Source organism: Arvicanthis niloticus, chromosome 4 (assembly GCF_011762505.2).
Source record: "Arvicanthis niloticus isolate mArvNil1 chromosome 4, mArvNil1.pat.X, whole genome shotgun sequence".
NCBI lineage: Eukaryota > Metazoa > Chordata > Mammalia > Rodentia > Muridae > Arvicanthis > Arvicanthis niloticus.
Genome location: NC_047661.1, coordinates 13,569,566 through 13,587,093, shown reverse-complemented (window position 1 = coordinate 13,587,093; position 17,528 = coordinate 13,569,566). Strand labels below are relative to the sequence as shown.

At 44.2% G+C, this 17,528-nt stretch overlaps 1 long non-coding RNA gene across 1 annotated transcript; it reads left to right on the top strand.

The window, feature by feature from the left end:
* Positions 1-8,838: 8,838 nt before the first annotated feature.
* LOC143441861 (uncharacterized) lies at positions 8,839-16,931 on the top strand. The gene is made up of 3 exons (XR_013109601.1): positions 8,839-9,126; positions 15,318-15,526; positions 16,705-16,931. It is a non-coding gene; the product is annotated as an uncharacterized LOC143441861 (long non-coding RNA).
* Positions 16,932-17,528: the final 597 nt, after the last annotated feature.

The window sequence follows — 17,528 nt, the reverse complement described above, 5'->3', positions numbered from 1 at the left end:
AAACCAATTGACTTCTCTGAAATGTCCTCTTTCATTCTTTCCTCTTTTAGCTCTGTGGTTTTAAGTGACTGTTTGATGTATGAGACAGGCCTTTATACTGTAGCTTAGGCTAGCCTGAGGCTTGCACCAATCCATTAACCAGCCATGTAAGCAGTCCATTCCAAGGAACCTGGTCGGCCAGGTGTGGCACACACCTTTGATCCCAGCACTTGGGAGGCAGAGGCATGAGGAGCACTACCAAGTTTCAGGAGAGCCAGAGCTACACAGAAAAACCCTGTCTCAGAAACAACAACAACAATCCATGTCGCCAAAGGCTAATGGTGGCACCCCCTATAAAGAGGTAAGCTACTATGCCTAGCTAACACTAAAATTATTTAAATCAAACTAACTGTTGTATCATTTTATTGGAAATAATATGATATTGTAATGCATACTCCACATGAGCCTAATGCTAAGATCGAGGTACACTGTCACCTCAAACATTTAAAGAACACTCAACGCCTCCCTGTTAGCTTTTTGAAGCACACACAGTTCATCACTCTCAACCACGCTGCTTACAGCACTACAGAATTCTAGACATGATTCTTTACGCCCTCTGAACTTGCTAACTGTCATTTTACAGTCTTAAGGTTAGTTTTGAGTTTTGATACTTTGTGATTTTCAGTTTGTAGCTTTTAACTTTTTCAAGTTTTAAATAAACTTAAATTTTTACAATTCATAGTTTTTCAAATTTGTTCCTTGTTGTGATTGTGTGTGTGTGTGTGTGTGAGAAAGAGAGAGAGAGAGAGAGAGAGAGAGAGAGAGAGAGAGAGAGAGAGACTTGGATGCTGTCACATAGTATACTAAGGTCAGGGAACAAGTTTGGGAGGAAGCTCTCTCCTTTCACCTTAGATTTTTGGGACTGAACTCAGGTGTGTCAGGCTTACTCAGAAAGTCTGTCTATATGCTGAGTCACAGCACGGTCTTTATTTATTTATTTAAGATTAGGCTTTATATAGTCCAGGCTAACCTCAAACTCAGGATGTAGTCAAGGATGACCTTGAACTTCTGATGAACAAGGATGACCTTCCTCTACCTCCTCAGTGTTGGAATAATTAGGCAAATGTCACTACACTTGTTTTGTGTGGTGTTGGGGACCAAACCCAGGGCTACATGTATGCTAGACGAGCACTCTGCCATCCAAGCTGTGTCTCCAGTCTGGTTATGTGCTCTGAGTTCTTTGGGAGTGTCCTTTGTCATGAGGATGGCGTTATCCTTTGGGGACATGGATCACTGAAGACAATGAAGGCAAGGAGGACCACTGTATTGCTTACTTTCTGTTGCTGTGATGATAAAAAAAAAAATCAGGACCAAACATGATTTATGGAAAGAAGAGTTCGTTCTGGCTGCAGAAGGAGAGGCATAATGGCAGGGAAGGGAGCATGGCAGAGGAAAGCCAGAGCCTGAAGCTGAGAGATCGGTTCATCAACCACACTAAGAACTCAGAGAAACCCAACAAGAAATGGGGCAAGGCCCCACATCCTAGCCCCTCAGAACCCATGCGCAGTGCTGTTCTCCAACAAGGCTCTATTTCCTACAGGTTCCACAGTCTTCTTTCTCAAAGAGCACATAAAACCCAGGAGTGAGTTCATGAGCTCTGGGGATATTTCTCATTCAAATCACTACAGCAGCCTTAGCCTTTTTTTTTTTTAAATAGTTGTGATAGTTAGCTTGAGCTGTTAACTTGATACGACCCAGAAGCCTCTGAGAAGAGAGTCTCAGTGAGGAGTTGCTCTGCACTGGGTTGGTCTGTGCGAATGTCCATGAGGGACTGTCTTAATTAGGTTGATCAATGTGGGATTACAATCTGGGTGGCTCTATTCCCAAGGCAGGCATTATGAACTGTGTGAGAGTAAAGAAATGGAGCATGCTCCAGCCCACAGTAGCTGGAAGACATCTAAGTGCCCACCCTGGCCACAACCTCCAGGGAGGTGGAAGGAAAGATACCCAAGCACTGACGAATGTGTGTTGGAAAGATGTTAGAGAAAGGGAAGCCCAGGCGTTTACACACTATGAAGAAAGGTAGAATTGGAGACTCAACGGTGGTGAGGAACAGACAGATATGGGAAGGCCATAGTGAGGCCCTGGACCAGGCTGCCACCAAGAGCCATGTCTGGGTCTGTGGCCTAAGCTGTTGTCCACAGTCTGGGCTACCACTGGAGACATGGAGAATGTTGGGGTGTGGGGGTATAAGCTGATCTGAGAGGCCTGTGCTAACACCTGAGGCCACAAGGACATCTGGGCCCAGGCTGCTGCTGTGGCAGCCAGGGTCTGTGTTGATATCCCAAACCTGTGTTACCACCAAAGGCCATGCAGATGTCCCTGGTCTGAACTGCCACCTGAGGCACTGTGCTGAGCTGGCCCCATCCTTCACTAGTGACCGTACTTGGGAGAGGTGGCCTTGCCCCTTGCCAGTTACAGCATTGGCTGAGCTATAAGTGACGGTTCGAGGAGAGCTCACCCTCATGGTGCAGGCACAGATGAGCGGTGGGATGATCAACTCGGCTGTCTCCCAGGCCTAGATCTACCCCATCTATGAATTGTTGGAGCACATGAAAGAGTCAGTCCTACAGATCCAAAACTGCAGGATCTCCATGACTCAGCTACACAACAGGAGTCCCTGTTAGGATCCAGTATATCCAGTGTAGCAGAAGCCAGAGGCTTCAAACCAGACCAATGACTCATTGCAATGAACATTTGCAAGCAAAAATGTGTAGACAAAAGGCCATACTGTGTGACATACTGTGACACATTACAACTTCCATGACAAAAAAAAATTCTTATTTTCTTTAATCTTAGATTTTTTAGTTTTTAATCTCATTTTCTTTCTTTTGCAGGGTGAGTTGACAGAGCAGAAGCCCGATATGAAAGGATAGGGTGTTGAGTGTATGATGGGAAATTTACAAGGAGTCAATAAAAAGTTTTAAAAAAAATAATAAAAGAAAACAACTTTTAAAAAAGAGTAGAGACATCAAGCCAAGCACAAGCAAGCAGGCAAGCAGCCCTCTCCCTCTGCCCTTGAATCTGAGTGACCCAACTGTTTCCAGCTGCTGTTACTGTGACTTCCCAGCAAGAATGGACTCAAAACTGGAATTGTAGGCTTAAAAAGAAAAACCTTTCTCCTCTAAGTTGCTTTTTGCAAGGGCATTTTATTACAGTAACAGAAATGAAACTGGAACAGTAGCCAATATTTGAAATAGAGAAAAATTGGAGAGCCAGGACTGTTAGCACAGAAGCTAGACAGAGGACACCCAGACCAATTTTCTCTCGCTGTATCCAGAATAAGCAATCTGGAGCAGCTGTGAGGTCCAGGGATGGAAAGAAAACATGGCATTTGAGAACAGAATATAGAGTTGAAAAAAAAAAGTGTCTATCAGGATGCCATGATAGCATCCCTCTTTGAAGTTATGCTGATATCAGATCCTCTATATAAATCCCAGCAGATTCCCCTAGCCAGCAGGCTCTATCTGAGGCCCACACTTACCCTCAACACATTTAACTACAGGTTTGGAATATGAAAGTTGCAAACTTTCATATTCCATATCAAGATGCAAAGTGAGAAGCTTGGTTTGGGTTTTGGTTTTTTGTTGTTGTTGACTTGTTGTATTTTGGTTGCTTAGGTTATTTTATCATTGTTATTGTTGTTTGTTTTGTTTTGTTTTCATCTTCCTGGTTTCTGAGCAAATGTGCTTGATACAATCACCTAGAGTTCCAAGTAGCATTTTCATGCCAAAGACCACACTAATGGGCACTCAGCTCGATGACATTAAGCAGGTCCTTTTCGGTTTGTAAGCATCCCCTTGGAGAAAGGAAGATATATAAGGCAGCGCTCTACCTCCAACAGAGGAAGACCAGTAAACAAACAGCTTACAATGCAGCAGCCTCAAAGCCGTGACATGGTGGCCAAGGCAGGAAGGAGAAGGAAGTGATTAACTCCTTCTGGGGATGTGTCACCGGGATGACAAAAGCCGGGGAAGGCAAGATTGCATTAGACAGACTTCTAAATTATTTATAGACGGGCTGTAAGCCTCTCATCAGCAGCTATTTAAACAGGCCTTCAGTTCCAGTTCTTGAAGCAAAGCAGGATGTCCAAGGGACCGTCATCACCTTGAAAAGTATAGCAACAACACACACATACTTTGTGAGAATGCTTGTGACTCCAAGGCTTTTCTCCTGTAGATGTCAATAACCTACAGTAAGCATGGCTGTCCTGCCAAGCCACAGGAAAGTATAGCTGGGAGCTAAAGCCATTAGGTATAACAGTGTCAGGAAAACTGAAGCACCAGGAAACTGTCTCCGATTCAGATATGGACTCCATGACAGAGCAATGGCTGACCCCACAAGGGTGGCTGCTGAAGTATCTGTTCATCTTGACGATTTCAATGAATCATAAGTAAATCATCCATCAGTCATAAAATAAGCATTCTGGTTTCAAAAACTGGGGAAAAAACCAGATCTTTGTTGCTAAATGAATTTTGACCATTTGCCCTTTTTATTACTTTGAAAATACACGTGTGTGTATCTACAGCTACAGATACTTCTTAGAATTATGATTCTGATGATACACACATTTTTATTACCTCATCCTACAGATGAAGACCATGAGGTAAGGATAGACCAATCCTACCTAACACAGCACTAATGAATGGTACAGCCTATGCCTGTGTACGAGGAGACACCCAGAAACATAATATCTGGGGCTGCAATGTTATGAAAAGGAAGAGCAGGGATAAATAGAAATGGTAATAGTTTCCTAGCAGGAGGGTCTTGAATCTTTTCATTTGCCCAAGGGAAAGAAAAAAATCAACAGAGAAAGGAGAAAGCCTTTGTCACACACTGCAATCAAAGAGATTCAAATAACGACACGGGTGAATTCCAAATGCTTCTTTCCACGATAAAATCTAAATTAGAGACAAAAAGCACAGCCATTCCTAGTCATGACCTGTCAGTGTCTGAAGAGAAGAAAATGAAGCTTTTTGGACTTGTCAGTGCTGGGGATGAAGTCGGGTCCAGAAGACTCTGCTGAAGCTTGGACACATCCAAACAAAACCATTGGCACTGTTGACTGCACGTCTCAGAAACATTCTTGAATGCATCAAGGGTAAAAAGTCTACCTGATCTTCAGGAGTGAAACAATGCCTGTCCCAACATTGCAACATCATCCCAACATCATCCCAACCTCCCAACATCATCCCAACATCATCCCAACATTGCAATATCATCCCAACCTCCCAACATCATCCCAACATCATCCCAACATTGCAATATCATCCCAACCTCCCAACCTCCCAACATCATCCCAACATTATCCCAACCTCCCAATATCCCAACATCATCCCAACATTATCCCAACATCCCAACATCATCCCAACATTATCCCAACCTCCCAACATCATCCCAACATTGCAATATCATCCCAATCTCCCAACCTCCCAAGGGCTGTTAGAGAGATATTAGTATTCATGGTTTCTTCTTACTGAAAACCTAACACTTGAGAATGATTGCTTTGGGAGCTGGAGACAGTGCTCAGTGGTTAAGAACACTGGCTTGCAGAGGAACTGGGTTCAATTTCCAGCACCCACATGGCAGCTCACAATTGTAACTCCAGTTATAGGGGTCTGATGCCTTCTTCTGACCTCCTCTGGCACCAAGCACACACATGGTCCATAGACATACATGCAGGCAAAATCCCCATAAACCTTTTAGAAAGAACACTAGCCAGAACACTTTGAGGTCAAGGATGCCTGAAAATTCAGATCCCAGCCTTTGTTCCTGTGGACGTGGACACCTAATTTAGACAGTTTGTCTCTCTGTGCCCTCACTGTAAAGTCAAGATAGTAACACCAGCCTCTCAAAGACAACATGAAGATTTAATGCCTTTACATGTAAAGCACACAGAGTAAGTACTAAACATAGTATAAACGTTCAGGGAAACACAGACTCTGATGGTCACTAAACTGTATGTTCTTCTAAGCAGATAGGACAAATATGTTGACTTGTTTGGGGGAAAGAAAGTCTCAGAGGAGAGAAAACAAAATCTCTTAGCTGCTTAAATAACTATGGTTTGCTGTTTGCTTTATTTCTCAGTTTTCTTTTGTTTATTTCAATTGCTGTTTCATTTGTTACTCAACTTATTTTTACTTTATGTGTATGGGTGGAGTTTTCTGCACGTATGTCCATGTACTACAAACATGCCTGACATACACAGAGGCCAGAAAAGAGTGTCAGATCCTCTGAAATTGTAGTTGCAGACAGCTGTAAGCTACCATGTAGGTGGGAATTGAACCCTTGCGGTCTGGAACAGTAGCTAGTGCTCCTAAGAGCTGGGCCATCTCCAGCTCCTTGTTCACTTTTATGAAGGCAGTGTCCCAGTAACTTAAGCTGGTGTGAAACTTGCTAAGGAGCAGAGGTTAACTTTGAACTCCTGATCTCACCGAAGTCTCCACCTCTTAAATTCTGGGATTGCAGGTACACAGCACAAGCCCAGACCATCGTTTTCTTTAAAAGGAAAAAAGTTAAATGAGAATGTGAAGATGAAACACACACACACTGCCCACAGGAATGAATGTGCAGCCACTTTAGAAAAACAGAGTCAATTTCTCAAAAAGTCAATCATGCCGTGCAGAAAGGTACAGCCTGAGAGAAACATACACAGTAAGACTAGTTTCTAACTACCAGTCACCCAAAATAAATACACTGGGCCAAGGAAGATGGCTCCACGGGTAACAGCTAGTGCCTCAACCCTGACTACTTGAGTTTGGATACTCAGAACACAGGCAAAGGCGGGACTTTATGCACATCTCCTACAGATGGGAGAGGACATAGACACACCCTGAAGGGGTCCTGGTGTTTATAGTATAGGAACAAAACAAGAGACCTGACCAGCAAGATGAAAGGTGAAAGCCAACTCCCAACACCCGGCCTCTGACCCACACACAGGCAGTGTGGTGCACAGACTGCTTTTACATATCAAGCACACATGAACACAAACACACAATAATAAAAATTTAAAAGGAAGAAATGCCACGATACTACTTGGGAGAGTTTGTTTATTAAGCATCTGTTCTCTTGGAAATTATCTCTGGGAATTAAGAAAGTAGAAGGCATAAACAACATGTTAAATGCCTGTTTCTTACTTAATAAAGTGTTTTAAGTAGGTGCAGGTTGCCAGCAACGCCACTAAAAAAAGTAGTTTGTCCATACAATGAAGTACTCTTCATCCATGACAAAGAGTTAAAAGCAATACATGCTAATGGCTGGGCCTTGAAAATGCTTTGCTGTCACAAAAGGTCACTGTAAGTGATTTCATTGTCAGGAAATATTCAGAATGGGAAAGTCTATGACGGCTAAAAGGATTGCCTTCCAGTGACTCAGGAAAAAAGGGGACGGAAATGACAGCCAATGGATGCCATCTTTGTTAAAAAGATCACAGAAAGGTTCTATAACTAGAAGTTGGTGGACCGTACGCAACACAGTCGATATACTAAACCTCCAGAATTTACACTATGAATTGTCAAGATTACGTTATGTAAGAAACTTCTCAAAATATTTTAAGGACTTATAAAAGACATGCTGAAGGAGACACAGGCTGAGGAAACTGTGGGTCAAAGCTCAGAAGCAGTAACAGGTTTTTGTTGAAAGCATAGTGACAATCTGGTAAATCTGTGGCCAGTGGACTATGACTTGTTTGCAACATTCTGTTGACCATAGAAGAAGAGAAGCTGAGGACAAGCTGGGAGCAGCCGCTGCTGGACACGTAGGACAGAGCAGGGACCACACACAGCTTCTGGTAAAATAGCTACTAGGCACACACAGTAGGACCACAAGAGAACTTGGCAGGCTGCAAACGAAAACAGCCAGCTCCTTACTCTTCGTGGCCTGACAAACATCGTCATATGAAATATTACAACAGGGCTACAAGCCGGCAAAAGTACATGGAGGACATTAGTAAAAAATAAAATAAAATAAAAAATAGTTTGGGGTCTTTGTTGGTCATTGTTCTCATTGCTGTGGATAAAATGTCAGACTTGGGGGAGGAAAGGTGTGCTGGGCTCTCAGCTCTGAGTCCATCTTGATGAAGAAGGCATGGTGGTGGGAGAGACTTTGTGGCAGTGGAGGTGTGTGGTGGCAGCTATTCACTTGTGCAGACAAAGAAAGATAGGATAGATACACACTTGAATGAGGGCCACATTAGAAGCTTCAAAATCCTGCCCGTAACAACTTACTTCTGCCAGCAAGGCCTACCTCCTGACACCTCCACATCTTTCAAAATAGCACAAGTAGCTATGAGACTAACATTCAAAACATTGTCCATTGGGGGACATTTTAGAGGCAAATAGTAACATTTCACCTCTAGCCCAAAAGGCTAATGGCTTATCTCATAATGTGTAAGGTCAAGTTCAAGAGTCCCCATAGTCTTAGCAGTTCTGACACTGTTTAAAGGTGCAGAGACCTTGTAAAATAAAAAAGAAAGTCCCGTACCTCCAATGTACATAATCAACATTTCTAAGCCAATGAAGGGGGAGGGGCGGGGAAGAATGGAACACAGCAAGGAAAGACTGAGCAAACAGATAACTGAAAACCAGCAGGGCAGACATGAAGTCCAGCAGCCCTGTGCCCACCATCAAGGGCACGTGGGAACTGAGCTCCAGTAAGCCCCAAAAGTCTGTCCTATATGATTCTACCATCTGCAGCACTTGTGGCATCTCTAAATGAATTCACACAGTGCCTTCAGCAGATATTTCCAGCATCTCCAATATCGGACATTGTAAAGTAGGCATCCCCCTCATAGCTGCGTGTATAGCTTGCTCAGGTGGTGCCCTGCAAGAATCCAGACCCTATTGTACACTGCCTAGCCTCCACGGCTTTTCTCTGGAACCTTTGGAACCTTGGTACAAGATTCTGGAACTCCGGGAATCTTGCATTCAGCATATTTGTGAACCAGCACCACATCGATGATGCCACGTCCAGCTGCCAGCTAGCTGTGTAGACACGTCCTCTGGCACTGTTGCTGCAGTATAGATGATGCCACATCTGGCTGCCAGGTCGCTGTGTAGACATGTCCTCCTGCACTATTGCTGCACCAGAGTAAGTAAATATTTCCCTAGGTTGTCCTTCTCCCTCGGGGAACCCTTCAGTGGTCTGTTTTAAATGAAAGGATTTAGGTGGGTTTGTGTTTTCATGCCTTTGAGCCCTTGCATTGGGTCACCAATGCAAGACACTGTCCCCCGGGGGTCCTCTGTCTCTTTAGCAATTGCTACCACTTCATCTACATTTGCTTTGTCACTAACTTTAACCATGTTTGCAATTTCTCTCTAAACTGAGCATTTTAAACATTTCTATATTATTGCTATGTATATGTAAGAGGTGTGTCTATAAAGGACTGTGCATGCTACCCCGAACATATTTAGATCAGATAATAACTTTGTGGAGTCTGTTCTCTCCTGCTTTTATGTGGGTTCCAGGGCTCAAACCTAATTCATCAGACTTGTTCAGCAAGTAAATGCCTTCACGGGCTGAGTTGCCTCACCAGCACCCTAAACTACACACACACACACACACACACACACACACGCACACACGCACACACTCACACACGTACACATCTTTCTGCTTCACTTTTTGCCCCCATTTCTCACTGTAAATCTGGCTGAAACCAGCATGCAATAACTTTCATAGTCTGAACATCACGCTATGTTGACATTCCTCCCACCAAATTAATTAGTTCATTTTGAATTCAGCTTCAGTCACATTCAGCAGAGTATAAAGAGACTTTTTCTTTTTTAGCACGTAAGACTAATGGCTTCTAGTGCAGTCCCTCCTAGAGTTTTTGTTTGTTTGTTTGTTTGTTTGTTTGTTTGTTTTGTTCTCCCCTGACACCTTATGGTCCTGATCTTTCCTGGCCACCTTCCTATGAGCTCTGTGATCTTCCAAATGTCCATCAGAATGGCTTCTTAAGTTCTGCTTACAACAGCCTAGGGCTTTTCTATCCTGCGGTTTCAGTTCCTCCACATCCCTCCTGGAAATCAGTTCCCAAGGCCTGAGAACCACAGATCACAGCAACACTGCTCACAGTCTGTAACAGTTTCTCAAGGTCCATTACTTGTCTTGTGGCTGTGACCAACATTTTTGACAGAAACAGTAGAGGGACGATATGTTATGGCCTCCAGCTTCAGAAGTTCTCGTTCCATCATGGTAAGAATTCAGCTCAGGCCACACAGTGGGAGCACGTGATGGCTTTCATGCCACAGGCCAGGAAGCAGATAACACAGCTGGAACATATGACAGGCATAAGTTTCAAAGGCCCAACCCTAGTGACGTACCTCTGCTATGCATGCTCCATAGCCTTCAACATAGAGTCAGGAGCCAGGAGACAAGCATTTCAGGGACAAATCACAGTCACTCACCTTAATCATTAATGATTAAACTTCTTTAATCAGGTGTGCCTAGTTCTGTAACATAAGTGTGTGCTCTGATACTTCTAAGTGTGGAAAACAGAATACTCAGGACTTGGAAGGAGAAGAAAATCTTAATGAAAACAAAACAAAACTTCAAGGAAATAAATAAGGGCCTTTGCACTCCGACTTGGTATTGTGTACAGCGCACAGAATAATTAAACAGTGTTAAAGGAGACAGAACACACAAGTCAGTACTCACACGTGTATTTACATTTATTGAATGAGAGAAATCAGAATAAATCATCCTGGGACAGAAGCTAGACTGAGAGCCAGCTTAATGGCAGAATGACAAAGGGACAGGCGTGGGACAGGGCAGGGGTGTTCTAGCTTACACTCCTGCAAAGAGAGTGAACAAAGCCAGCGTCACGTGTTACAACACCCCTCAGCCACTCTGGAGAACCCTGATTGATTCTAGACATCTATTCCTGCACACAAGGGAGGTGGAGAAAGAAAGGGAAACTGAGGTACCATTGGGAAAACTAACTTCTCTTTCCTCCTCTGCCTTTAATGTTACTGTGACTTGACCAGGGGACTTCCCCTGTGGCTCCTTCTTCTCCAAGCAGGGGCCACTCACTTAGCATCTAGTTGTGTTGAAGTCAAGCAGATTCCAAGTCCACAGCAAGGCCAAAGTAGCTTGTTTGTCCACGCTGGGGCAGAATGGAGGAAGTTCACATTCAGCTCAGGCATAGCAATGTGTCATATCATATTGCCAAGAGCTTGCATCATTTCTAAACTTTCCGGAAGCCTGGATGGGCGAGAGGTCATCTGTGTTTATTTTGCGAAGTTTGGCCTACCAGGAAATGTGTGGGTACAAGCGATATTTCAGGCCCCTGAGACTCTAACTTAAGACACTTAAATCCGGCAGGCAGCCTGTGCTACAAGCTTGAGCCTCTAAGTAGGTCTTTGAAAAGAGTGGCAAATTGCAAAGTATGAGAGGTTTCTTGGCTGCACAAACCAAGCCACGTATAAAACCCTGTTGCCAAACAGAGACTAGAACCAGATGGCAAGTCTGAAAACACACAGCACGTATTGACTCTTCTATAAAATACTCACTACTGCCTAATCCAGTAATAGCCATTTCTAGAAGAATTGCATAAACACTCATGAATCCATTCTAATTAAGGTTGTAAATTGACCTTACAAAATATCTTTGAACAAAATTTTTCATGTCAAGTTGTTTTAAGAATATAATGAAATTTCTTCATCGTAGGAGAAAAGGGGATGCATCTGAAAGATGCAGTTTCCATCATGTTGAAAGCATATGTAGTTGTGAACCATCTACCATCAGGCCCTCTCCAGCCTCTGGCAGACTGTGAAGGCTATTTTGGTCTTTGTGTCATTAGTAATCTAGCAGGTGACTAGAGCCCTTACCTAGAAGAAAACTATCTTTCCATGTGGGACTGGCAAAGAAAAATTCTACACACACACACACACACACACACCTCCAGACCCAATCCCAGTCACGTAAGTAAAGAGTATGGGAAACGCATGATAGAGAATGCACATAGCCGATGCTAAGGGATGGGTGGACGCAGAGGACAGTTCTACCCCGAAAGGCACAGGATTCAGTCACCACCGTTCTTGTCTGTAGCGCGCAGCCTCGCCGATAAGGAGCACGCCACACTTCAGGATTCTTCTGACAGCATTTATTAAACAGCTCTCTTAATAGTGAGGTGGAGGAAGGACCCCTAGCTCAGAAAGCCCGCTGCTTAAATAGAGCTTTGGGAGACATGCAGATCCCTCATTGGCTCAAATCTTTCATCCAATTGTCATACTCGGTTTTCGCGCCATGCGCAGGCGCATTCTCAAGTAAAGCTTCCATGAAGAACCAGGAAGCAGAAGCCTGCGCCATCTTTTAATGGCAAATTCGGCTCCTCACACTTGTCCTCTGCAGTTACTATGATGAGGCCCAGGATATCCTAAAAAGAGTAGACCAGCATTTTCATCTCCCTAGCAGACAGCACTCCCTTTGCACTGTTCCGGGGAAGATCATTCTGGAACCCTGTAGTGCAGTGTTAGGGCCATGTTGACAGGCAGTAAGTCACAAGACTACCTGGAACTGAAAATGTGTATCCATCAACTACAGACACTTACTCCTTCCCATTTTGGGCTTGGGTCCAGCTACTTCTAGAAAGTTCTGCCTCAGACACAGATGCACACCACTCCCAAGTTCACCTATCTAACTTGCAAGGACAGCTTCCACCATGAAGACTTCCCTTGTGGAACCAGACCACTACTTGCAGCAGAAAGAGGCCGATTACTTACGGTCTAATTCCCGACCTCACCATTTTACTGTTTGACATTCACATTTCTAATACTCTGAAACTACATGGTTACTTCTCAAAAATTTACCTCAAGCCACACATCTGTCCATCTGGCTCAGTTCCTCAAGGCAGTTTCTTCTTGTGATTTGCCCCTCCTTGCATATGGGAGTTGAAAACCCATCTTTCCTTTCTGCTTTTAATATAATCCCGACTCACAAATGTACTGCTTCTTCTTAAGAAGTATTTTAAATCTTGGAATCTTTGTGTGTGGGAATGTGCATTCTTGCCAAGCCCTGTATTCTTATGTTGCTGGTTAAAGATGTGTCTTAATGGCTCACTGTGAATCCCTCCAAGAGTCCTGAAATCTCTCTCTCTCTCCCTCACCCTCTTCTCTCTCTCTCTCTCTCTCTCTCTCTCTCTCTGTACATGTGTGTGTACATGTGTGCGCATGTGTACAGGTGTGCATATGTGTGTACATGTGTGTGTACGTGTGTACAGGTATGCATGTGTGTGTATGGGTGTGCATGTGTGTATATATGTGTGTGTGTACCAGTGTGCATGTGAGTGTACATGTGTGTGTGTGTGTACAGGTCTACACGTGTTCATGGAGGTCATAAATCAATCTCAGACATCGTTCCTTTCTCTTCTTCTTCCTGAGGCATGCCTCCCAGGAACTTGCTGACTTGGCTAGGCTGGCAGCCAGTAAGCCCAGTGATCTGCCTGTCTGCACCTCTACAGTGCAGGCATTGCAAGTATGCATCTCTATTCCTGGCTTCTAGACAGGGATCTTGGGGATCGAACTCAGTTCTTAGACTGAGCAGGCTCCCAAGACTGCAAGGGTCCTGAAACTACCACAAAAGAGAGAAGAGGCCACCAGTCTGGAAACATTCTCAATAATAGAAAAGCAAAATTAAGCCTTTATTGCCACTGTCAAACTCCATTGTTAGTCATTGTCAACCCTCTAACCAACTAACATAAAACAGAAAATGGGCAATAACAACAACAACAACAACATTTTAAGTGGGTAGTTCAAAATACTATTCAAAGAGTGGTTGAAAAGAGTCACCTCTCAGGGATGGGCTGACTGATGACTCCAGGTAAAGTGCCTGCCAGGTGAGTGGAACCGCTGAGCTCGGATGCTAGCTCGGTAGTGTGAGTTAGCAATACCAGAGTGGTGGGGCAGTGGGCAGAGAGACAAGTAGATTCTAGAAGCCAGTTGGCCAGCCAGCCTTGCCAAATCAGTGAGCTTCAGATTCAATGTAATAGCCTACCTCAAAAAATAAAGGTAGAGGTCAATTGTCTTAGTTATCTCTGTTGCTGTAGAAAAAAACAAAACTAAAAACAAAACAAATTTTTTTAAAAAAGCATCTGACAAAAGCAACAGAAGGGAGAAAAAGTTACTCTGTCTGACTCACAGGTCAAGTATATCAGGTCAGTACTGAGATGTCAAACTGACAGGAACTTGAGGCAGCTGGTCAGGTCAAATCCACAAACTGGAACAGAGAACCATGAATTCATACGGTACAGTTCCCTGTCTCCACATGTAGTCCCAAGGTTCCAAGAGAGTGGAACCATCTACAATGGGCAAGTCTTTCCAATTCATTTGACCCAATCAATATAATCTACCACAAACAAATCCAGAGGCTAAATAAATCAAGAAATCTTAGGTGTGCCCAGTGACTTTTCTCTCACCAGATTCTAGGTTTTATCAGGTCAATAATTAACACTAAACAGAATAGCTATCTGTGAAAGACACCAGATGTCAACTACTGGCTTCCACACATGCACATACTGTCATGTGCACTTGTACCCACATGCACTCTTAAACACATCAGCAAGCACATACATATGCATACATATACACACATGTGCAGATAAAATTATTTTTTAAGAGTCACTCTTAAGCTTATGTGCTAAACATGCAGAAGGATGTGAGTTGGCTTGTAAAAGAGCAGTGGGGCCTTTGGGCTTAACATGCTTGTAGGTCCCTTGTTCTGGAGGGTGTCCCACGATGGTCTCCCGGCTGGGGACAGGGTGAGAGCAGGGAGGGCTTGCTACTGTCTCGGTGCTGCCTCCGGCCTTCGTCTCCACTGTCTGTAGGTCTCTGGCCAGGCCTGATGCTGGAGGTCGGGGATCTAAGGACACAGAGTGCGGGCAGGAGGGGAGATTGCCTGCCCCCACTGCCCCCTCCCTCCCTCACTGCTGTCGCTGTCTCTGACCAGTCTCTCCCAGGTGCTGCACCTGTCTCTCTGTGGTGAGCCAGTCCAAAAGCTGGCTAGCTGGCAAGGAGGCAGCTTGGTGTCCCAGGCAGGTTCCGGGGAGAGCAAGTGTTACAGCTCTTGTGACAGAAACTCTCAGACACCAGGATGATTCTTGAGCACTTTACTTCCCCTAAATAGAGCCCTTATATACAGTTTTGGGGTGGGTTAGGGTCTGGCAGCAGATAATGTTTATTGGTTTGGTCTGAGAGCTTGGAGATACCTCATCTGCATGTGGGAGAGCCTGAGGCACTGCTCCTCATGACTGATTGTCAGCAACTTCTCTGTGGTTGTTACAGGGCTGAAGCTAAATGAAAAGAACCAGGGCTTGGAAGCAGAGGGAACTCCTGCCGTCCAATAATGGTCCGGGGTTTCAAGCTCGTTCTTGACCAAGCACCCAGCTGCTTCTCACAGCCCACCACCCTACACATGTTTCCAGGGAAACAGCTAGAGACTCACCTGGGAGCATTGCAATTCTGCTGCCTTCCACACACTTGCATCAGTGAAGGTGAAGTTCATCAGCATTGCTTCCGCTCTGGAAACACATTCATTTCTCCATCACACTCGTTAGTACCTCCTGTGCTCCAGGAGCCATTATATGGACCAGGAGTACAGCTAAGGAAAACAATGTCTCTATTTTTTGCAAAGATTGCAGTCTCTTGAAAAAGAAAGATTATAGACATAACAACCAAGGCAGTCTCAGAGCACAACCAGACTATCTCCTGATTATTCCTGCCTTGAATCCAGTCTTGTAAAATTGCCTCTGAAACTGAGCATGGTAGTATACACCTGCTATCAAGTTTAAGGTTATCCTTGGCTATATAGTGAGTTTGAATTCAGATGGGGCTATATGAGACCCTGCCTTATAAATAAATAAATTCAACAAATAAACAAACAAACAAGGCCAGAGAGACGGCTCAGTGAGTAAGGACACCGGCCACCCAAGCATAGCCACCTGAGCTCACTCCCTGGATAGAGCGACTAACTATAACAGCTGCTTTTGATGGATAAGAATTCTCCTCATGGCCGAGTGATGTTAGGTACTAAGTGAGTCTTACTACCGTTTATGCTGAGTGTGTGCTGTGGATTGAATGTTTTTGTGTCCTCCCCAATCCACTGGAACCCTACTTCATCATGTGATGGTATTGGGACATGATTGGACTGCAGTTGTGAGTGGGAGAATTCACAGAGATTTCTGTTTTTAAGCCATATGTACATACATAACATATATAAACTCTTTGAGAGCTTCACATGTGCCTACAGTATATCTTCATCACATTTTCCCACTTTCTCTGTGCACACCTTCTCCCAGGTCCAGCTCCCACCCTCAACCCCTTCCCAACTTCATGTGTTTTTTGATTGTTTTTCATAATCCACCAAGTCTAATCTGTACTGCCCATATACTCATGGGTGTGGGGTCATCCACTGTTCAACCTCCAGGGTCCACACCCTTAAGGAAAGCTGACTTTCTTTCCTTCAGAAGCCATCAACTGCCAACAAATCTTCCACTAGACCCCTCCCACTCCATGGTGGGATGTTGACTGGCTTGACTGTGTACAGATTGTATGCAGGCAAACATGGCTGCCTTGGGTTTCTGAGTTCTGCCATGTCCAGAAGACACTGCTTCAGTCTGGTCCTCCATGACCTCTGTCTCACACACTCTTTCTGCTCTCTCTTCCTTGACAGTCACTACACCTTAGGGGAGGGAATATGTTCTTACAGATGAGTGCTCCATAGATGATATCTGCATCTTCAACAGTACATAGAGCGTTCTTGACATTATTCTACTATGTGACAGTACAACAGGATTATCACTCTACAGCCAGAAGAGGCCCTTGACAGAAGTTGACCATGTTGGTACTTGATATGGGACTATAACTGTCAAAAATAAATATGTTTTTATGATCTCCTAAGTCTATGGTACATTGGTTTGTGTGTGTGTGTGTGTGTCCATGTTCATGTATATTATGTGTGCATGTTGCATGTGTGTGCACATGCATGTGGAGACTGGAATAGAACACTGGGCATTAATATCAGATGTCCTCCGTTGTCCTAGTCCTTTGAGACAGTCTTTCACTGAATCTAGAGCTTATGAATGGCTAGACAGGCTGGTCAGCAAGGTTCAGGGAGCCTCCTGTCTCTACCTCTCAAGCCCTGGAATTACAGACATGCACTTCAGGGCTCCACTTTTTATGGGCGTTAGGGATCCAGACTCGGGTCCTCATGGTTGCACGGCAAGCCCGTTACTGACTAAGGCACTTCCTCACCCTTAATTTATTTGGTTTAGTTTTTTCTTTGTTTCTGAGAATCCTATACGTGTTTTCAATGAAATTTGATCATATTTACCCCAATTCCTTTCTCTAATGACACCACAGCAATCCCAACATGCACCCTTCCAACTCCCTGCCTTATATTTGTTCAGCCATTTGATTTTTTTGTTGTTGTTGTTGTTTGATTGACATATAACCCATCAAGTCAAGGTAGTAGAGCTACCCATATATGCCTGGCTG